Here is a 24,138-nt window from a genome sequence, read left to right as displayed (position 1 = left end):
AATATAGCCTGATCAACTATATTCAGTCAAAACATGACCAACATGTGCTTGGGAGTGACGGTGGTGTTACAACAGGCCTAAAACTCACCAAAAACTTTCATCATAAAATATTGTAGGAGTATTTTGCTAGAGCCAAATTCAATGAAGAGATTTATTCTTAGTGTTTCTACGTATCTATTTTGTAGCGATAACCTTTTTGCATTAGTAACCTTTCTGTGCTTACCGCTTGGTAGAATGCTTTTATTATCAGGATGAGATATATCTTGTTTCGTATATCTTGAGGACTTACCATCCTCTTCTTCCTGATTGTTTCTAGAAGAAGATGCCTCCTCGACCAAGACCCAACCGAAGGAACGACACTTCGCCGCCACCACCACCACCCCAGTTCGACCCCGTCATGTTCCAGGCAGCAGTTACAGCCGCTGTAACCGCAACAATGGCACAAGTGAACTCTGGTGGGGCTGGAGGTGGAACCGATCCCCAACGGAAAGACGGAAGTCAGGGGCATCAAAAGGAGTGTTCCTACAAGGACTTCATGACCGCGAAACCCAAGTCCTTCGACGGAAACGGAGGAGTCATCGCGCTGACTCGATGGTTCGAGAAGATCGAATCCATCTTCGAAATTTGCGCCTGTTCCGAAGCAAACAAGGTGAAGTTCGCCGCCTGCACCTTCACCGACAGAGCCTTGACCTGGTGGAATGGTCTAGTCAAAACCCTAACCCTGCCAGTGGCTAACGCCATGGGTTGGGAAAGACTGAAGGAACTCATGCTGGCTGAATACTGCCCGAGGGGCGAGGTGCAAAAGTTGGAACACGAACTTTGGAACTTGAAGATGAAGGGTTCTGACATTGCTGCCTACACTGCTAGATTCTGTGATCTGGCGCTTCTCTGTCCGGGAATGGTCACCCCGGAAAGCAAGAAAATCGAGAGGTACATCGGGGGACTGACGCAACCAACCAAAGGAAACGTCTTGGCTGCTAGACCGACTACATTTGAGAGCGCCAAGGATCTGGCGCAGGTTCTGATCCATAATGGGGTTGTCCTAGATGAGGTGGCAGTTGTTTCCGAGCCATAGAAGGAAAGTGGTGGGAAGAAGAAGAAATCATGGAACAAGCGGAAGGGTCAGTCTTCGCAGGAGCCCTCCAAGAAACAACAAACAGTGGCAGTTCATGCTGTTACTGCTCTTGCTGCTGCCCCAGCTACTGTTCCAACCACCCAAGCTCCTACCGGTGTTTATGCTGGGAAACTACCTTTGTGCAACAAGTGTAACTTCCATCATCACGGACCCTGTCATGAGTTGAGTTGCAACAGCTGTGGGAAGAAGGGTCATACAGCTCGATACTGCAAGGTGCCAGCCCAACCAACCAACCAGGCTCCGGGAGCGGGTGCTGGTCAAGCTTGTTATGGATGTGGAGAGGCTGGGCATTTCAGGAGAAACTGCCCCAAAGCAACAACTGGTGGCAATACAGGGAGAGTTTTTGGCAATGGGCCAGGAGGAAGCAGTCGCTGATCCTACCGTTGTTACGGGTACGTTCCTCCTTTACAACTCTTATGCATGCATTCTTTTCGATTATGGTGCGGAGAGGAGTTTTGTGAGTCATGCATTCAATCATCTAATCAAATGTAAATCCCAACCTTTAACCGAAACGTTCACCGTCGAAATGGCTAACGGAAAGAAAGAGAGCGCTAACGACATATTCATAGGCTGTACTCTTACCCTAGACAATCACTCCTTTCCCATCGATCTTATGCCAGTATCCATCAAGAGCTTTGATTTCATCATCGACATGGACTGGTTGAGCTCCAATCGTGCTGATATTCTTTGTTTCGAGAAAGCTATCCGTCTCAATCTTCCCTCTGGTGAAACCCTCATGATTTACGGAGATAAGCTTAGCTCGAACCTTCGTATCATTTCGTGCATCAAAGCTCAGAAGTACCTGCGGAAGGAATGTCATGTGTTTCTAGCTCATGTTGTTGATGAGACTCAAAAATGTAAAGACCTCGAGAGTCTTCCCGAAGTCTGCAACTTCCCTGATGTCTTCCCTGAAGACCTCCCAGGAATTCCTCCCGAGCGTCAAGTCGAGTTTCGTATCGACTTAATCCCTGGAGCTACTCCTGTAGCTAAATCTCCTTACCGTTTAGCGCCGGCAGAAATGCAAGAGTTATCCAGCCAACTCAATGAGCTGATCAGCAAAGGGTTCATAAGGCCGAGTTCCTCACCCTGGGGAGCTCCGATCTTATTTGTGAAAAAGAAGGATGGATCCTTTCAGATGTGCATTGACTACCGAGAACTGAACAAGCTGACCATCAAGAACCGATATCCCTTACCCAGAATCGATGATCTTTTCGACCAACTTCAAGGAGCCAGTTATTTCTCAAAGATAGATCTAATGTCAGGGTACCATCAGTTGTGAGTTCACGAGAATGATGTGCCCAAGACAGCATTCCGAACTCGCTATGGACACTACGAATTTGTAGTGATGCCCTTTGGTCTGACCAACGCACCGACAGTATTCATGGATCTGATGAATCGGGTGTGCCTCCCTTTCCTGGACAAGTTCGTGATCGTGTTCATCGACGATATACTTGTCTATTCTCGGAGTGAGAACGATCATAAACAGCACTTGAGGCAGGTGCTGGAAACATTAAGGGCGGAAAAGCTATATGCAAAATTTTCAAAGTGTGAGTTCTGGATCAGGAAGGTAAATTTCCTTGGGCACGTGGTTAGCAAGGAAGGTATATACGTAGACCCTTCCAAGGTCAAAGCGATAGAGAATTGGTCTGCACCTAAGACACCCACCAAAATCCGACAATTCTTGGGCCTCGCGGGCTATTATCGCAGGTTCATCCAGAACTTCTCCAGAATCGCTAAGCCCTTAACTACCCTGACACAGAAAGGTGTAACCTTTAGTTGGGGAGTCAGGCAAGACACTGCATTCCAAACATTGAAGCAGGCCCTGTGCAGCGCACCTATCTTGTCCCTGCCCGAAGGGACGGAAGACTTCATGGTCTATTGTGATGCATCCAATCAGGGCCTAGGCTATGTGCTCATGCAACGAGGAAAGGTCATCGCCTATGCCTCGAGGCAGTTGAAAACACACGAGGTCAATTACACAACTCATGATCTAGAGTGGGAGCAGTGGTCTTTGCATTGAAAATCTGGAGACACTATCTCTATGGAACCAAGTGCACTATCTTCACCGACCATAAGAGCTTGCAGCACATCCTCGATCAGAAAGAGTTAAACATGAGACATCGACGATGGGTAGAGCTACTCGGTGACTACGAGTGCGAAATTCGCTACCATCCCGGCAAGGCCAATATGGTGGCAGATGCTCTCAGCCGAAAGGAATATTCCAGGCGGAAGGTGAAGGCATTGACAATGACCGTTCATTCCCATCTATCCGCACAAATCAGAGAGGCTTAGCTGGAAGCCTTGAAACCAGAGAAAGTGGCGGATGAAGCATTGCGGGGAATGGACAAGAACTTAGAGGTCAAGGGAGACGGAGCGTACTATTTCATGAACCGGATCTGGACCCCAAAGTTTGGCGGGTACAGAGAGGTTTTCATGAATGAGGCTCACAAGACGAAATACTCCGTTCACCCAGGTTCCGATAAGACGTATCTGGATCTCAAGCAGCTTTATTGGTGGCCAAACATGAAAGCAGAAATTGCAACCTTCGTGGGCAAGTGTTTGACTTGCGCCAAGGTGAAGTATCAGAAGCCCTCAGGATTACTTCAGCAGCCAGAGATACCTGAATGGAAGTGGGAAATGATAACAATGGATTTTATCACTAAGTTACCTAGATCCCCGAGTGGGCACGACGCCATCTGGGTAATTGTCGATCGGTTGACAAAATCCGCCCACTTCCTGCCAATCAAAGAAAACTTCAAAATGGAGAGGCTCACGCAGATCTACATTCGAGAGATAGTTCGCCTTCACGGGGTACCTGTATCCATTATCTCCGACCGAGATAGCAGGTTCACCTCTAGGTTCTGGCAATCGCTCCAGAAGGCACTTGGAACTAAGTTGGATATGAGCACAACTTATCATCCTCAAACAGACGGTCAGAGTGAGAGGAAAATCCAGACATTGGAAGATATGTTGAGAGCATGTGTCATCGACTTTGGTATGTCATGGGACACCCATCTTCCTTTGGTCAAATTTTCCTACAACAACAGTTATCATACCAGCATCAAGGCTGCGCCGTTTGAAGCCCTCTATGGCCGCAAGTGCAGATCCCCTCTGTGCTGGTCTGAAGTGGGTGACACGCAGCTAGCCAAGGGTCAAGTCCGCGACAGTACTCTCACTGGACCTGAAATCATCCGAGAGACAACATAAAAGATCATACGAATCCGAGAGCGACTAAAAGCCTCTCGGGATAGACAAAAGAGCTACGCCGATAAGAGACGAAAACCCTTGGAATTCCAGGTTGGAGACCGCGTCCTCCGGAAGGTCTCACCCTGGAAAGGCATGATACGTTTCGGAAAACGTGGAAAGCTAAACCCAAGGTACGTTGGACCATTTGAGATCCTTGCTAGGATCGGTCTCGTAGCATACAAACTGCTGTTACCACGAGAACTCAGCAACATCCATCATGTCTTCTACGTGTCGAACCTAAAGAAGTGTCTGTCCGACGAGACACTCGTGATTCCTCTCGACGAGATCGAATTGGACGAGGGTCTACACTTCGTGGAAGAACTTGTCGAAATCATGGATCGGGAAGTCAAGCGTACGAAACAGAGTCGCATCCCGATAGTGAAGGTCCGCTGGAATGCCAAACGGGGTCCTGAATTCACTTGGGAGCGCGATGACTCAATGAAGCAGAAGTATCCCCATCTCTTTTCCAAGTTCATGATTGTGCTTTATTCTTGAATTTCGGGACGAAATTCCCTCTAACGGGGGAATGATGTGACAACCCGGAAACTTCAATCTTGTACACTTAGTCAATTCCATCAATATTCAACTTGTTTTGTTGATTTCTGGTGCTATTTAAGGGTTCATTTAAGTGTTCTAAGCTTGTATATAACCAAGGTGGAGGTTAGGAATGAGTAAGGGTGTTGAATAATGAGAAAATCGGGCCATACACACCTCTTGGAGGAGTGTACGGCCGTACACATGGGTGTGCGGCCGCACACCCACTCCCTTGGCAACACACTCGTTTTTGGGCAGCACCCTTACCCCTATATAAAGGGTAGCCCCCTTCCTTTCATTCCTTTAGCACCTTGGCAGCACACAACATCATTTCCTCTCAAGTTTCTCCAACTTTGAACCTTCCAAAGCTTCAAGAACGTGAGTACTTCATTCTCTATCTTGCAATCCATGAAAGACCACTCTATCCAAGCTCTAAGTGTGCAAAAACGACATGTTCTTCGTGTTTGGAAGTGAGTGCGGCCGCACACCCTCTTAGGGTGGCCGCACACCCTTAAAACACCCTCCAAAGTGAGAGTTTAACTTCCATAATCGATGTAGACATGCCCCTAGCCTTGTTGCACCTTGGAATGGACAATTTGGGCATCATATTGAGGGGTGTACGACCGCACACACCTGTGTATGGCCGCACACACCCTTGTGCGGCAGCACACCCAAGTGTGCGACCACACACTCTTGTGTGCGACCATACACTCATTCTAGGACCATAAACCCACCTCTAGGACCCTTATATTGCACCCCAATTGAGTATAGACCTTGAACACTTCGTGGACGTGAGTGTGGACCTTGAGAACACCTTGAAGACACCTCATTTCATGAGTGTACGGCCGCACACCCATTGGGCCGCACACTCATGGCCGCACACACACTCTAGGTGGCCATACACCCCTACACTCAATCCTACAAGGTCCTATCACTGGGTGCAAATAGTTTCAAGTCCCTAGAGTGGTTTTCCATCACTTATAGTGGTGAAATACCTTCATTTGACTCGTTTATGTGTCATTACATGTTATTAGGATCGAATTGTGTTCAAGGCTTCACTTGAACACCCGGCTCTTCGTATCGATCTTTCAATCAAACCACTTACCCGAGGTGAGTTCATACCCCTACTTTCTCCGTGTTTTTAATGTTTTCAGGGGGAGGATACAAGCTAAACATAAATGCTTTCAAAACTCATGCAATTCTCATACTTTAACCCTTTTGTACTGTGTTGAGCATAAGGGTCGTTTTCACTAAAATTGCATAGTTTTCCGGATACGCTATTCACTACGTTATGCATGCAAACTATAATCGGTATAGTTTGGGATTTTTCTAAACATAACAAGTACAGAAACTTTCACTACTAAACATATGCACTAAGACAGAAATAGTTTACAGTTTGCATCACTACTTTATCATGGTATTCTTAACTGTAATCATCACTACATACGGTATGCATACGGATTTTCACTATGGTAGAACGCTACTACACTACATGTAAACTAGATTGTACGATACTGTGAGGCGCTACTTCGTTACTGTACCCTTAGGTGTACAGGGTTAAATCCTATCATAGTATAACCAGAGTCTTCTGGAGGGAGAGTTTGAGATTTGTGAATAGATCTATTCGGGACTGACAATCCCACACTCGAACTGCTAGCTACAGTTGGGCAGGCATGCCCAGGGTGACAAATGTCATTTAATTCGACGCCTGAAGAATGTTGGAAAGGTCTCTAGTCATATCAAGCATGGTTATACGACTCACATTATGTATAAATCACCCTTAGTTTACAACCTGGCACTCTTCAATGGTTTTATTTATACTAAATAGAACTAAAATACAATACGCATACTGGCTAAAGCCAGGGTTTTCAAATAGAACTGATTATGCAATGGTTTCACATACAAAAATACTTATACTTCATGATTAGTTTTAGCTAGTCACACGAGGTAGTATTTTCGCATATCACTACAGTTTTCAGTAACGAACATTCATGATTTTATACGGAATCGATAACGCTACATTTTCACTAAAGAAAATATCGGATTTTCTTGGAAACATACATATATTCATGGTTTATTACAGAACTGATAACACTACATTTTCACTAAAGAAAATATCGGATTTTCTTGAAACTATACAAACATTTCTGCTAGCTCATTAACAAGTTTGCATTACAAACTACTGCTTATGAACTCACCAGCTTTATGCTGATATTTTTCAAACTGCTTGTATTCTCAGGAAATCAGTAGACAGGTACCTGCTGGATTTTGAGGAGTTGAAGCAATAAGAGTTTATGTTTATATTCATACAAACTATATGATGTAATCCAAACAAGTTTCAGACGATTTCCAGATTGATGTAAACATTTTTATTTAAGTATTCAATGTGATGGTTGTGTTGCTATGATTGCTATTATACATTGGTTGTGATGCTACACATGACGTCCTCCACCCCAGAACGTTTCCGCCATTTTTGGTTTTGGGGTGTGACATTAGTTTAGCAAGAGAAACAAACCCTAAGTGTGATTTTTGATGGATGTTGACTGTACAGTGTTCGATCTGTTCTCACGACCCGACTGCGCACCACGACGTGGAGCACTAGCCCACGTTGTGAATCCTAGGCGAACAAAATGTTGTTTCGTTTTTTTAATACTTTGGGTGTTTTGTTTGGTTTTGGTTTGTTTGTGATTTCAGGTATGGCTCCTAGACTTGCTGTTCAACAGGAGGAGAACGACCCGATCGATGTGGCGAGCATTCACCCATTGTATCGGTTTCCACGGAACATTTCTCGGGCTTTGTTGACCACATACGAAAACCGTTTGGGATGGCTTTATAACAGGGAGTTTGCAATAACACCCATTGTGGATTGGGGATGGCTGCGTGGTGCGGGCATGGTTGCTGAGTTGGAGAGGTTTTGGACAAAGGTTTACGAGGGGGTTGATTTTTTTTTTATATGTCACTGTTGGAGGAACTTGTTTACTATTCAAGAACCTGTTTATCGGGAATTGTCGGTGGAGTTTTTGTCTACCGTAAGCTTTGAGGAAAGGACTATGGATTTTGATTACAACCGGGCGCTTGTTTTCCGGTTGGGTGGGGTTATCGCGAGTGCAGTCTTCGCGAGTTCGCATGGCACATGGGCCTGTACACGGAGGTGGAAACTCAATCTCCATTTTTTGTGCCATTCTTGCTTGGATGTGTTCGGGATTTTACACCCGACACTTTCGATGCCCAATTTTGGAGGACTATCTCAAATCACACGTATGATTCTCGTGATTCTAGTGAATCGCAGATTCGGAATCCCGTGTATCGTTTTCTTCATCGCCTTGTCACATTTTCTATCAATCCAAGCACCATGGTGATAAGGTTTCCCTCCATAATTTGTTTTACTTGTGGAGTATTATCACTCCTGGGGTTTGTTGCGACCTTCCCTACATGCTTGCTCGATTTTTGGGGAAGAAGGCGGTTAATTCTATGCCCGGGAGTCCGATTATGGGTGGACATTTTGTCACCCGCCTTGCCCGGTCGTACAATATTTTGACACCTAATTTTGTTCGGAACCTTACCCGATTTCCGGGCAATGATTTGACAATTCAAGTGTTGGGGGTTACGAGAGTAGTGGTAAATGTCGGGGGAGGGTATGTTATACCCCCGGAGGATGATGAGCAACAAATGGAGCAACCCGAGCAACAACCTCCACCGAGGCCCAGAAGGCAGAATGTTAGAGCCCCGGGAGACGTGGAGAGAGATCGTCAAGCAGCGCAACAATATGAGGGTGGAGTACCCACCGACCCATTTCAAAGTCGGGTTGGTTCTTACTTGGATAATCTTCGCGGTGGGATGTCTTATAACACCCAACTTCTTGAAACCATGTTTTCTCACATGGCTGTGGTTCGACCACCTTCCGTGCCACCGCAATGCCCATACATACCTACTTGGGAGGAGCTTTGGATACCGAGGGGAGATGGAGAAGGACCGAGTGGAGCTCAAGGACGTGAAGATGATGATTGATCGCTTTATTTTACTTTTTATTTGGTTTTTAGTTTTTATTAGCTTTTGTTTGATTTGGAACTTAATTTGGTTTGTAAGACTCGTTAAATTATTATGTTACTGCTATCTTTCCTTTGGTTGATATATTTCAGATTTGCTACGGAGTCTAGGGAAGGAAGTCGGGAGTTATGAGCGTTTATGTTTAGCCAAAGGTCGTTTAGAGTTTCAAGTCAAGAGTTGAGACCCACAATTGGAAATAAGTGTGGGGTGCGTCAATAAGAAAGTATGAAGTCAGAAAGGGTCCTTAAAATACTAAATTAGAAGGGTCTTAACCAATTGAGACATTGGTAAAAATTCCAAAGTTGAAAGAAAAATGGGAAAATTATAGCCCAGTTTTCACGACGTGGTTCAAAATTTCACGTCGTGAATCGCAACTCAGTGGAGTTTTCAGAACGCGTTTTAAGCGAAACCACGACGTGGCTATTCTACCCACGACGTGATTTCTAATTTTTCAGAGAAATAAAATCCATTGATGCATTTTACTTTGGCTTGCCATGGTTCTTCGTGGGATCATTATGAAGACAATTATGGCTAGTTTCCTCTACCATACAATGTGGCGTATGCTTTCCCACATTATTCTACACGCTTTGGAGATTTGCATCCACCCTTATGGAAGATTGAAGTTTCGATTAGTTGCTTGTTGGCTCATTCACATATTTCGCGAGTTCAAGGTCCAAGTTTCGATTTAGAAAAAGTCCATATTCGAGATGCACATTTCATCCACACGATTGGAGTTCGATCACGCCACTATCCCAGGGGAGTCTGTTCCTTTTTCTCCCTTTTATTGCTTTTATTTAGTTTATGCATATAATGAGGGCATTGTATGAAATAAGTGTGGGGTAGGAGGTCGAAAAAGTAATTGCTTAGGTTGCTAAAAGTAAATTGCTAGAATTTAGTAGAATTAAAAATTTGGATATAGATTTGAAATAATAATCTAGATAAAAATTCTAGTAATAATGATAATCTAAAAACTTAAGTTGCTAGTGTTGTGTGGGATGATCCGATGAGGGCTCAAATAGTTAGTTGAGCCAATATACGTTATAGTGCATTTGTGGCCTCCTTTATTCTAGTGAAATCATGGGACAAAAACACAACCTCACTTAGTTTGAGGGATGCAATATGTTTAGCAACCTGTACTTGAAATGTATCGAGGAAAACTAAAACCTTAACCAATAAAGGTTGAAGTTAAGCGCCCCTGCTTAAGCATGTAGGTTTTGAGTGGAAAAAGTGAGATATTTATAAAAAAAAGAGAGAGAAATTACCAAAAAGTGAAAAATTGAAGAATTTTTGGAGCTATAGAAGTATCAAAGTTGAAGATCAAAGATCAAAAATTCTGAAAAATCAAAGTTGAAGATACAAAAAATCATACAAAAAGATGGTGAATTCAAAGAAATTGAAGATCAAATATCGAAGTAGTGAAGAATTCAAGAAGCTCTATTGTGGTATCTTAAAAGTTGTAATTCTCTAGTTTATGTATGCTTGGGTAGCTTTTCAAAAATACCTTGAGGTTAGAAATTTTTCTGCGGATGGATTCGGAGGGATGCATAAAATGAGCATTGTTCAAAAGAAGTGGACGAGTGTTTGTGAGGATTGTGAGTATTTAGAATTGAGGGGGGTTATTTAGGAAATATTTTAGACACAAATGCACGCGTTGAGGTCTTGGCATAATGGATGAGTTTGAGTTGGATCGTTCTATGTGATGTTGGTGATAAATGTTTAATTTAAATATAATCAGATTTGCTTGAGGGCAGGGGTAAAATGGTCATTTTACCCTAGGATCAGTTATCAGTTTGTGACTAAGTGTCTTTATAGAAATTATAGTCGGGGAGTCGCCGGAGCAGCAGACAGAGATTTCTCACCGAGAGTTGCAGCAGTCAGTCACACGAGGTGAGTTTTCCTCCAGTAGGAACGGGTCTAAGGCACCAATGCCGGCCCGTTTAAGTAGTAGTGTATGTCGGGGTAAGCCCGATGCCCGGGGTAGCCCGATGCAGTTTATATGTTTCCGGACTTCGGTCCGATGCCGGGGCGGTCCCGGGAAGTAGTTATGTATGCTTGATGTCTTTGTGATTTATGCATGTTTATGTGTGACGTGTTATGTGTTCCGGACTCCGGTTCGATGTCGGGCAAGCCCGATACAGTATATGTAAATATGTTATATGTTATGTGTTCCGGGGTAAGCCCGATGCATATTATGTGATTATGTTAATTGTGTTTATGATATATGTTATGTGATGTATGTTCCGGGGTAAGCCCGATGTCGGGGTGAGCCCGATGCCAGATGCGGTCGGATGCCGGGGTGAGCCCGATGTCGGACAGGAGTCCGATGCCGGGTAAGCCGATGCCGGGATTCGTCCTGATGCAGTTGGGAAGAGTCCTAGAGTTACGTTATTTGTTACATGTGTTTTGTATGGTATGTGGTAGTTTGGGGGAGCTCACTAAACTTCATGCTTACAATTTCAGTTTTGGTTTCAGGTATTTCAGCTTGTAAAGGGAAGAGCTCGAGCTGATGACATGACACACACACCACAGTTGATTAGCCTGTGAGTTTACTCTGATATTTGTTATGAGACTGTATATGTTTATCAGATTTTATGAGTTTTTGAGATACATGTTTTATGGTTTTACATTATGGCAATGATATCTATGTTTGATAAATGATTTTGAAAACGAAATTTTTGGCCTCGAAATTTGGGATGTTTCACATTGTGTGTTAAGATGAGATAGGGAGAAATAATATGAATAAAATGGGTGGGTAGGGTTGGAATGACATAAGATGGGATATGGGGTTGCTTACCCATTTTCCTTTTAATGAAAAATAAAAATAAATGATAAATAAATTAAAAAGAAAATTGGTAAGGTTTGTTAAGATATTAAGATCCTTGGTTTGAGTATGAAATAACATGAGTGTTCATCCAATTCTCTCAGACTAGGGTTCTCATACCAAATTGTAATGTCTCCATTTTTAACCCAAAATTTTCATACTATGGATGGCGGAAGTCTTAGCGGAAGTCTTAAATATTTTTTATACTATGATGGCGGTGAGTCTGTAACCGTTCAACACTTAAACTTTCAATATCAGCCGTAATAACTCAACATTTACGGTTAATCAGAGGTTCCAGCCGTTTTCATCTCCTCCGTACGCTTCCTTCTTCTTCCCCCTACATTCACAGTCGGTTGTATCGTTCCACAACCGTTCAATCGGTTTCTTGCCTCCTACAACCACATATAGGCGACCGGTTTCTCATGGTAGTTCTTACCACGTTCATCGATCAGTTTCTCAAAGTATACAACCCACCACATGTTGGTCAATGGGTTCTCCTTCTTCGACCCAGTAAGACAATAACCACATAATCAACGCTCCTGATTATTCATAAATCGCACAACCACGTTGTCACTTACTTGGCCATATATAACACTGATTCCCATCTTTATGTGCCATTTACTAAATTTGGGGTTCACCTGTGCCATAAATGGATTATGGAGCCTACATCGCATAACCTAGAAGAACAGCAAGACAAGGTAATTTTGTTTCTTGAATAGTTTTAACTGCATCTGTCAATTTAAGTTCTTATTTGTAGTTGAATTTATGGTTTCTAACCATATTCCTGCAGAAGTACGAAGCTTTTACATAGAACAAGATAGATAAGATGAAAGTCTCCAAGTTACCGAAGGTTTCACCATGAAGGAAAATCCCAGATGTGCATCAGATGCGGACAAACCAAAAGCTGACTCCGATTGTGCAAGTATGGAAATAATCGAGTTTAGCCAGCACTTTCAGCCCGTCACCATGACTCTCACCACTATCAAACGCCTCAAGATTATCAGGTAACACTATTTGATCACATATTTGCGCTTCTCTCTCTCTCTCTCTCTCTCTCTCTCTCTCTCTCTCTCTCTCTCTATTACACACACACACATTTATTCCCTAGACTGAATTTTCACCACACAGATGCACCCGATTTCTATCTATCTATCTATCCGGTTTGCAATCAAAGGCCACCACTCACCTCAAAGGTATGAATGATCTGCTTCTTTGACGTTTGTATTCCCTTTTTGCCCTGTTCAATGTTTATTTAGATTAGTTTTTCATTTGATTGGATGGTTTCTATATGGTAATAGTTAATGAGGATGTGGGAGTTGATGTATTTTATAATGCATACAAAGTGTTTGATGGAATGCCTAAGTGAAATACCCCTCCAAGACCCTAAAAATTTATATTTAGTTTTATTTAAAATAATTTTTATATCATATGAAAATCTGAATCTGAGAAAGAAAGTATTAACAACTTTATAGATGGTAGTTTCCATATTTTCCTATTGGTCAACATCAATGTATGTCTATGAAATACAAAGATTTGATGAGAAAATATCTAAAATAGCAATGTACTTACCATTGTTTGTTTTCTGGTGTAAGCAACACACTTTCATTTATTTGTGTATGATAAATTCACAAAACAAGCTACATACTTTCATTTATTTGTGTCTTATAGCATCATACTTTCATTTCATTCTATCACAAGCTTATGCTTCCTATTTTTTCTTATTAAGGTATTGTACTTTGAGAAATCTACCAAATCATAGCCTTATACTCTCATTTTCTTTTATTGACTGGACATTATATTTTGAAAAATCTATCAATTATAGCAGTGAAAATAAAATTGCTATAAATTGGATAGCTTTTCAGTAAAAGATAAACAAATGACATGCATTTGGTGAGTTGATCCATTTAAAACTACTAATAAGCTAATAACTATATGTATACGCCATACAGTTCTTTGTTGAATTTCACAAACTAGCTGATGCAACAATTCATGATTTAATAGAGAAAATAGAGGTAATATTTTTGGTGTAAAGTCCTTCAAAAAAATTTGATGTTCGTATCTGCAAGAATTAAAAATCATCCATTTTGATGAGTGTTTTTCAACCTTATTTAACATAACAGGAATATGGTGATTCTATTGACATTGATGGTTTTGACATAGACTATGGGGTTAGTTATGACATATGATGATAAATTAATTTTCTTTAATTTGTTGATCAGTTATTTATGATAAAATTTTGTTTATGGAATTTAATTTACAGAACCAAATTTTAACCGTGAAGTTTGGTGATTTGGGAACATATGTGTTGAACAAACGGATTCCAAATAGACAGATTTGGATGTCTTCACCTGTCAGGTACCAACCAACTCCTATTCTTTCTTTTTTTATTAAAAGACCAAAATACCCTCGGTATAAGAAATTGGATACAGATGATACACCATGATCGATTACCTTCTCCCTTGGAACATATATGTAAGCTTAAATTTTCAGCTAGCCTTACTTAATGCCCATCCTCAGATATATCCTGCACTTTCTTGGTTCTCTTTTCTGTAAGAGCAATGTACTTTCAGACTTTTTTTTAATACCATTGTATTTACATTTTTGCTTTTTACAACTTTGAATTTTAAAGCTAAATCTTACTAATAAATTGTACTTTAATCAACGGCTATTAATTCTGGATTATTATTTAAAAGTACACTGTTACTTAGAGTCTAACATGTCAACGATAATTCCTATTTTTTGTTGGGGCTGAAAAGTTCACTGCTGTTTTTGGATCTCATGCCTTATCATTTTTAACAATAATGTCAACAAACTTGTCATTTTTAACAATAATAGCAGTAAATATTGCACATGATCGAGATAAGTATGTTGTTATTACCATTGGGATGTGAGCTTGTAAGATATATTCTGAAATGTATTATATTGATTGAATTTAGCATATAGATTTTATATAATGTTTACTTGTATATGCATGTTTTAAACTGAAATGAATGTATTCTTTGAATTAAATATATTTTTGTTAGTTTTCAAAGAATTGTCTTGGTGTCGTTTTGCGGTTAGTTAATTAACCATTTTCTCTTACATCTGATTAATTTTGGAAAAAAAAAGAAGAAACACTTTACATTATCTTTGTTTTCTTTCGAAAGCCATCTATCTTTAATATCATTATTTGTAACATCTGACATTCGGTTTTCATTTTTACTGTTTTTGTTTAATTGATCAAATTATGTGCTTCGTCTGAAAATCAAACTCATTTGCCACAATGTTGGTGCTTGCTGCAGCGGTAAAAAAGCATTTTCTCTTGTGGGTAATATATTTAGGATAAAGCTCCCATCTTTTGGACATTTGTTAATTTTGATATCTTTTTCATCAAAATATTGGAACAAAAACTAGATTGTGGCTGAATATGTTAAGAATAATCTGTTGGCAATACGAGTTATTAGCAAGCATCAAGTTGTTGCTAAGGTAAGGGCATGTTTCTTAATTTTTTCCTTATTATGTGATATGGAAAAATTGTTGTATGGGTGAATCATAAATGATGACTTTCATGATAAAATACTTAATGAACAAAATTGTTTTTTTTTTTCACTGAACGAAATTTTTAGATGATAATAATAGATCACTTTACCCCCTATCTACAAACGATTCTTACCAAACGATACTTTTTGGATGATAGCAAATGACCACTTTACCCTTTTATCTACAAATTATTCTTACCAAAAAAATAATTTTTAGATGATATTAAATGACTACTTCACCCCTCTATCTACAAATGATTTTTACCAAACAATATATTAAAAATTATTACAAAAGTAAAAGTGTAACTAACAAAATTCAACAGAATTTTTGAAAATTAAATTAAAGTAAACAGTACTCACGTTATACACTATAAATAACATCACCATTTAAAATGTATATGTAAAATTAAAAATCATCCTTTTAAATATATATATATATATATATATATATATATATATATATATATATATATATATATATATATATATATATTAACTTTCAACATAATATTCTAGCGATGATGTTTAAAACATAGAAAATCGGTATCAAAATTGGTTTATTAAAGATAGACATTAGTTACTGGCTTATTTTTGTATAATTATCATTCTTTTAGATCAATTTCTTAAGCTGTATCTTTTATATATACCCAACATTTCATCCGGTTTAGACAATTTACCTTCTTTTTTAGTCAAAGTATCATGATTGTTTACTACTTTTTAAAAAAATTAAGAAATATTTACTAAAATTGATGAAATAAATAAATTATCTAAAATGTTGATTGACTAGAAAAAAAAGATAGAATATGAGAAAGTTGGAGAAAAGGATAAAAAATAATCTCTAAATGGCTGATTGTATAAGTTTAACATTTAGAATAGAAAATAATATAACTTACTTTGTTTAATAATTTCAATAAAATAGTTTAACGTGATGGTTAGTTAATAATAACGATTAAAATTTGTAAATGAATAAAGAGTCGATGACATATGAAACCTCTTTATGACATTCTACAATGATAACTTAAAAATGATTTGTTTTTAGTTCAATATGATACCTTTAAGTCTAATTGAATAATGACATTTTAAATTAGTATTACTTACATATAAAGAATAAAGTGTAAACGTAAACATGACATTATAAAAATATAATATAATTCTGTTTTTCCGTTTAACCATATATGGCAAAAAAAAAAATGCGAACCGAAGAACTGAAGATAGTACCAGTTAAGTTAGCAAAATTGAAGCAAATTAGAAAAATGGTGCTTTATTTTCTTATCATAGCATCCTACATGATTATAGTTACAAATCAATGCCACAAGAAAAGATCATATTTTTCTATTTTGGTTAGACTAAAAAATAGCAATGTACTTTGCTAGGTGTCAGAATAACAGAAGTTAGGTTCTGAAATTATGCGATATGAAGAAAGTACATAGCGTCCGTTGCATAATGCAAGAGTTTGAGCTTGAATTTCATTGTGTTGGAGGTTAGTTTTGCCTCTTCACTAACCTATTAATCTCTCATCTTTCTATTAAAATATTCTCTTTTATTTTATAAGAGAGATGTTATGCTCAAACATATATCTTAGCTCGAACATGAGTTAGCCGCAGCAAATCAAAAGCTTCAGGTACATTATCATTATATATATATATATATATATATATATATAACCCTCCGGCGTACCGGCACGACAGGCCTATTATAATCATAAATGATTATATAGCGCCACCCGTTCCTTTCTCCTCCATCACCGCAATCGCCACCGCCAGCACCACTACCACCACCTCTGACACCAACCGACCCCACCACTGTCACATCCGTCACTTATACCACCGCCACCTCTGCCACCACCACCTCTTCTGCCACCAACTGTCATTTTACCTCGAATATGAACCGTAAATTGATAAATGCTACAAAAACTTCAATTAAGGACCAAATTTGCAGGAGAATACTATTTAGGATCAAATTTGCAAAAATCATCAATACTTAGGGACCACAAATGTAATTTACTCTTATATTTATTAGTGTGTTAACTATACAGTTAACTTTCAAAAGATTGTTACTTATTACTATTTTTTCAAATAGATCGTTGATTTATCTTCATCAGAGTTAAGGAGAATATGTCGACCAAAAACAAATTGTTTCTTAATTAGTGTGTTAAATAACCATTTTTCCATTATTAATTATGTTTTGACAACTAACTCAATGTTTATTTGGATTTAATGGTTTTATACTTGCAGGAGCTAAAACGGAACTATAAGGTTAAGTCATCGATATAGTTGAAAGTGGAATGTTTTATATTGTCATTTTAACAAAGGGACATATACGTGGAACAGTTACCTACTTTAGTCTAGTGACCAATAGGGCAATGTATTTATATGTTACCTATAATAACAACGTACTTCCATTTTTTACTGATAATAGCAATGTACTTGCATTTCACTACTTATGTGGGTTTTGTAATTTGTTTGTTACATATTGATATTGTTGATAAAAGTTTTTAAGTACATTGCTTTTATGAGTAAACATTTTAGGTATGTTTCTATATTATGATAGCACCATATTTTCATTTATTCATGTTACAACATTTTCACTTTAAGAATTTACCAATTATAAAAATATTATCCTAATGCGATTTTAGTTGAATTTACAGTTAGGTTAACTGTAATGAATGTAGGCTGCTATAATAATAATAATAATAATAAAGTTTGTATGTGTTTGTATAATTGGAACAAAAGAACAATATAAATACAAAAAACAATGAATTTCATAGTATATCTTTCCGCTTATACTAAATTTTAGTCCCTTGAGTTAGATACAACATAAAGATGACCCAAATTTTGTTATTCTCACAAAAAATAGCAATGTACTTATTGTACTATCTAAGTATATTTTAGGCAGCTTACAACATGTGTAACATCCGGATTTCCAGGTATCATAAATTTAAATATTTATTTTGAGTTGAGAAGAGGGACTCGACGAGTTGGCGCCTAGACTCGTCGAGTAGGATCGCGGTTGATGACTCAGATTAATGAATGGACTCGACGAGTCGGTGAGGCGACTCGACGAGTCCGCGCTGTTGGCAGAAACCCTAAATCTTTGGGCCTGAGCCCTATTTAAAGGCATTTATAGCCTTCAGTTGCGGCTACCTTCCCAGTAGAAAGAACCCTAGCATATTTGAGCGTGTGTAGTGAGAGAGAGAGCCATCTTGATCCATTTTGTTGTGATTTTGCTAAGGAGGAGAAGTGATCCAGCAAGAAGGACCAAGGGAGGTTGTTGTTCTGAGACTTTCAAGCAAGGAGGCTTCACTTTGAGGTAGCAATTCGCCCCTTTTCTTCTTTATTGTGTAGGCTTCTTGGTTCAAGGGTTTCTTTACCCTTTCTTGAGTTAGAATAAGAGCTTGAGAGGTCCCAATGTGAAATAGACCTTAGATCTGGACCTTGAGAGGTCCAGAGAGCCCCAAACATCTAGCTTTATGCAGTTCCTTTTTGAGTTTTGGATCATGGTTGTCATATTAGGGCTAAATCATCATATAGAGCCATATGAGTGTTGCATGCGCATAAAGTTTGGACCTTTACGTAACTTTTGAGTGTTAGAAGGCCAGATCTATAGATTAGAGAAACAGATCTGACCTCAGAAGGTCGTTTGAGCATTCTCATGGAAGAAACTCGCCGAGTCCATGAGCGGACTCGACGAGTCGGATCGTGTTGCACCACGGTTCGTGTTCAGTGGTAACCCGTTGAGAGAAGGGCTAACTCGACGAGTCGAGTGAGGCCTTAGGAGGATTCAGAGGACACATATGGACTCACCGAGTCACCCGAGTGCACTCGATGAGTCTGGTCAAAGTTGGACCGTTGACTGGGGTTGACTTTTAGGGTTTGGTCAACTTTTGGACAGTGGACCATTGGAGGGGTAAAATGGTCTTTTCCCCTTCTGAGAGAATATAGGGAAGGATTATTCTAGCCTTTGAGAGCCGTATTAATTATAAATAGTTACTTTATATGATTAGACGGAGGCTAGAGCAGATATTCGAGTTCGAGACTTTCCGAGATTTCCCGAGGTGAGTCTTCTCACTATACATTACCTAGAGTGGTATCTATGTGCAGACCGGAGGGTCTTATATGTTATGTGTATGTTTGAGTTTATGTGCATTGTGATATATGTATGCTATGTGTTGTATACACCGGACCGGAGGGTCCAACGATTTAGACCGGACTGGAGGGTCCAACGATTTAGACCGGACCGGAGGGTCCAACGAGCTAGACCGGACTGGAGGGTCCAACGAGCTACGGGACTGGAGGGTCCCGCCGAGACACATTAACCAGAGGGTCATACTGAGTTATAGCCTCGAGTGGCTTATGTGTTGTATGTGATATATTGGGGAACTCACTAAGCATTTATGCTTACCGTGTTATGTGATATGTGTTTCAGGTACCAGTGAGGATCGCGGGAAGGCGCCGACATGATTTGTACACACTGGCAGGAGATTTTGTATTGAGATTCTGGGAATGTTTTATTATGATGACATTTGATACATGAGATTTGAGAATATTATATGAGTTTTTATTATGTTGAAAAATGAAAAAACTGTTTTAAAAATTTACATCGTTACAACATGTTTACCGTTATTATTGTTGGATTAGGTGTCTAAGCCCATAACTATAATTGGTATCTACTTGACCAAAGAGTAACATGGTCCATTTAGGTTGCATATCACCAGGACAATTTGATAGGATGGGCTTTTGAGAAGAGGTTATTTATGATTTATTAATATATTATAAGTTCTAATATATTAATATGAAATCATATTATTTAATTAGTATTGATCAAGAATTAATTTGGAATTAATTTTGTGGGGATTGATTTGGTAAATCATTCATTCTTATGGTGTGGGCCAATGATCCATGATTCCTTAGGTTGGGCTAAACCCATGTGACAACCCATGGATGATCCATTGAGGCTTAAACCCGTGGAGCCTAAGGAATATGGAAAGTCATGCCCATTAGGGTTTACATGGCGTAACCCTAATCATGCCACACTATATAAGAAGTCCCTTAGTATCCAAAATCACACACTAGTGTTCTTGGAGTCACTATAGCCGATTTGAGTGGAAGAAACTCTCTCAAAAGTCTCATTTGTTCTAGGTGTGTTGTGATTCCATTTGAGGCATCCACACTATTAGTGCTAAGTTCTTAAAGGGCAAAACTACAAGCTACAACAAAGAGGTAATTCTATAACTCATTTCTATGTTGTTTATGTCAATTGCATGCTAGTTGTAGACTTAATGCTTTGGAAACAATATTGCATGCATAATTAGAGAAAACATAGATCCAAAGCATTTAGGGTTGTATTTGCATCATAGGATGTTGTAGTATACAAAACCCATCAGTGGCATCAGAGCCTAGGGTTGTTTTCCATTATACTTGATGTTTTATTGGTTTTCAAAGCAAAAAAATCGAATTTTCTGCATTCTGGACAGTGAACTCGTCGAGTCCACTGGGGGACTCGCCGAGTCCATTCAGAAACAACCCAACTCGGCGAGTCCAGTTCATGTACTCGACGAGTTGGTGCCCCTGTGTGCAGATTTTTAAGTTTTTGGACTGTTTTGGATTAGAATCATTACCACAAAATGTTTTAGTTCATAAAATATGATTTTGTTGTTATGGTAATGATGATTCTCATCCAAAATAAAAGATAATTGTCAAAGTTTCATGATTTGTATTGGTTTATATGATTAGGCTAATTTCTTGAAACTTGTTTGATATGAATTATCTTAACTTATGAGTTTAATTAGATCATAGGCAAATTGTTTGATTTTGTTAGTTGGAATTTTTGATCTAATTGTTTTTGATGAAATCCATAACTTGTCCTCAAGTTATGGAAAGTGAAAAGTCTCATTTTTAAATGTCATCATAAAATGGTTTTAAGTCTTCCATAACTTGTCCTCAAGTTATGGAACTTGAAGAGTCTTTTACATAAATGTTTTTTATGAACTCCATAACTTGTCCTCAAGTTATGGAATGTAAAGAGTCTTTTCATAAAACCTATATTAAAATCATAAGTTATGGATACCAAAAGTTTTTGAATAGTTCAAAACTTGCCCTCAAGTTTTGGAATTTGTAAATGCAAAGTCTCACTTTTAAACATTTAGTTCCAATCCCTAGAATTTTAAAAGTTTAAAATTCAACCCTTATACTATTATAATATTATAGGTTTAATATTTATATATATGTATAAGAGTAAAGTCAGTCTTACCGTTAGTAGGCCTCATTCACGAAGCCGGTCTATAAGGGGGGTATAAGGTTACTGCCTATAAAATGACAGTTTAATGGGTGTCCACTCTCACCCACCGCTTCCTTGACTGGTGGAGGGTCGGTAGCCGAACGGGTTTGACAGGGCATTTAAATTCTCATTAAAAGTATAATGAAATACTAAGTAACTAAAAATTCTCAATCTTAGTTACTTAGGAAAATGTGAATTTGGTGCTAACCCATGAAATTGCACTTTGCACCTTGTTAAGTCGTTAGTGGAGCGTGTGTGGTTAACCGACACACTAATCTGGGACTGACATTGCGTGGAAAAGGGTAGCTTGATGTTAATCATAGATCAATGGAGCGTGTGTGGTTAACCGGCACATTGATTAGGTGGTTGTAACATTGGGTGTGCCAAGCTAATTTGCATGTTATTCACACCTTGTTTGTGATCCTCGGCATCCCAGTCACAAACTTGAAGGGCACAATCGTGATTTAAACATGCCATTGAATAGTTTAATGAATCTCAAAGGATCTAGGAATTTCAATCCATTTAAAACTTAATAATCAATTTCGTTTTTCACGGTGGAAATTGGTAAATCGTCATTTATCTACCTACAAATATTCTGCATTCGGATTACGACATCCCTTTTCTGAATTGTAAAATATTGCGTTGGGTCCTAGCCTTATTATTTCGTTTTGGGTGTTATATTAAGGACTTAAATCAACTAAACTTGAATTTCTCCCTTGTAGATGTCTAGTTCAGACAATTATGGTCTTCCCGAATCTTTTGAAAAAACTTTCTTTATAAGGATGATTTTCCACAAGGCGATCAAGGTGAAAGATTAATCCCTTCTTCGTGCTGTAGTGGAAATTCACTTCCTCTACCTCCTCTAATTATTCTCCTTAAACCCACAATTTTGAGGTCACTCAAAGCCCTATTGGCAGGAAGGAAAGTCTGTATGTGCTCACGTTTTGGAGATGAAGTTACATATTGACAAGCTGGGAGAGTTGGGTGTCGAAGTCTCAAGGAAGTTGGTTGTTGACTGGGTTCTTCAATCACTTCCTAAGTCATATAGCGGGTTCCCTTAAGGACTACTATATGGGAGATCACGACATGACCCTTATTGATCTAACATATTTTCTTGTTGCTACTGAATCAAAAATGGTTTGGTGCACTGGTAAAGCAAAATTGATTGTAAGATCTACTCCCCAATCCCCAAACTTCCATGGACAGTGACAATGGTATCATTGAAAGTCCAGAAAAGCTTTCTCTTCCCAATGGAAAGGGATCGGCCATAGTCAACCCGGTTGACCAAATGGTAAAGAGAAGGGCTAAGTCTGAGATAGTCCCGTGTACCATTCCCAAAGAGTCCATTTGTTTTTGTTGCCAAGAGAAGGGGCATTGGTTGCGAAGCTGTCGTATCTACCTGAAGGATCATAAGAATGGTAAAGTCAAAATGTTTGACTCTGCTTCAGGTAAGTCAACTATGTAACTCTATTAACTTCCTATTTGGAGATCCTTAATACATGATGTAATGTAATTACATTTTTATGTTTTGAAGGATCGAAGAAGAGAAAGGAAGCTTAAAGGAAGAGTATGCTGAATCTGGTCATGAAGATGGATTTCAATCGCATGGTTCGATGATCGGATTTTTGAGCTGCTGCTTAAGAGTTATGATAGGTTGATTAGAAATATGTAGTAACATAGTTTCATTTGTAATTGCATTGTAAGGAAAAGTTTTTCCGCGTTTTATAAATAAATAAAATTTTGATTTTGTTTTATTTTATATCTCCTTACAATGGATTTTGTGAAAATTGATGTTTATGTATATTATAGCAAATGTTCAATATGGATTTGATTCTTTCGTTTGTGGTAGTGTCGAGAATTTTCCAAATAAGGAAAGATTCTCATCACCCAAGTTTTAGTTGGATAGAAACTTGGAATCATGTAACTTGTATTGTGTGATGAATGAGAACTTCATCTTTGGGAAATTAAGACTAATTCCTTGTTCACGTGTATATGTGAGTCAAGTGAAGAACAAGGGGATCGGGTACACTGGGTGTGCGCTGGTCAGGTCCACCACAAAGAACGATAAAACTATTTGTCATGATTTACTAAAGTTTAGCAAATATGGTTATGCTTACAAGTTTAAGTATAATTCTGAAACATTGGAAAAGTTTCAATGTATGGCAGAACGAATGAGAAGGATAAAAGTTTCTCCAATCTGAAAAGATGGGAGAGTACTTGAGTATCGTGTTTTATGACCATCTTAATGATTATGAAAACCATGTCACAATTGATCCTCTAAGGATTTCTTGGTGCATTTGTATGGCTAAGAAGAGGAATCGTGAATTGTTGAAATGGTTAAATCTAGAAGATGAGTCATACTTCGTTCCAAAAACAAGTCTTAGAGTCATACTCCAAGCCTGTGCCTTGAGTGACAGTAAATTAAGAAGGTTTATAACACTCATCAAACGTAGAGTAACATGTTTCTTACTCTTGTACATTTGAAATTGGTAAGTTGTGATGTCTTGGTAAGGACAAAGACCAATTGTGTGAAGTGTCATTCTTGATGAGAACCCGCACTA

At 38.8% G+C, this 24,138-nt stretch overlaps 2 long non-coding RNA genes across 6 annotated transcripts; both read left to right on the top strand.

Annotated features, from left to right (window-relative positions):
• Positions 1-11,861: 11,861 nt before the first annotated feature.
• LOC145106119 (uncharacterized) lies at positions 11,862-17,740 on the top strand. 5 transcript variants are annotated; one of them, XR_013707471.1, is made up of 9 exons: positions 11,862-12,481; positions 12,574-12,787; positions 12,912-12,976; positions 13,733-13,795; positions 13,904-13,951; positions 14,044-14,138; positions 15,065-15,248; positions 16,675-16,781; positions 17,536-17,740. It is a non-coding gene; the product is annotated as an uncharacterized LOC145106119 (long non-coding RNA). The 5 variants fall into 5 exon arrangements; XR_013707470.1 differs by lacking the exon at positions 15,065-15,248; XR_013707472.1 differs by lacking the exons at positions 15,065-15,248; positions 16,675-16,781.
• A 384-nt stretch (positions 17,741-18,124) lies between these two features.
• Positions 18,125-19,829, top strand: LOC145168622 (uncharacterized). The gene is made up of 3 exons (XR_013741967.1): positions 18,125-18,610; positions 19,305-19,355; positions 19,727-19,829. It is a non-coding gene; the product is annotated as an uncharacterized LOC145168622 (long non-coding RNA).
• Positions 19,830-24,138: the final 4,309 nt, after the last annotated feature.

This window comes from Lactuca virosa, chromosome 4, assembly GCF_052849685.1.
Source record: "Lactuca virosa cultivar CGN04683 chromosome 4, Lactuca_virosa_CGN04683_v6, whole genome shotgun sequence".
NCBI classification, from domain to species: Eukaryota; Viridiplantae; Streptophyta; class Magnoliopsida; order Asterales; family Asteraceae; genus Lactuca; species Lactuca virosa.
Note: the sequence above shows the minus strand (reverse complement) of the source record. Positions and strands in the feature narration are given on the sequence as shown.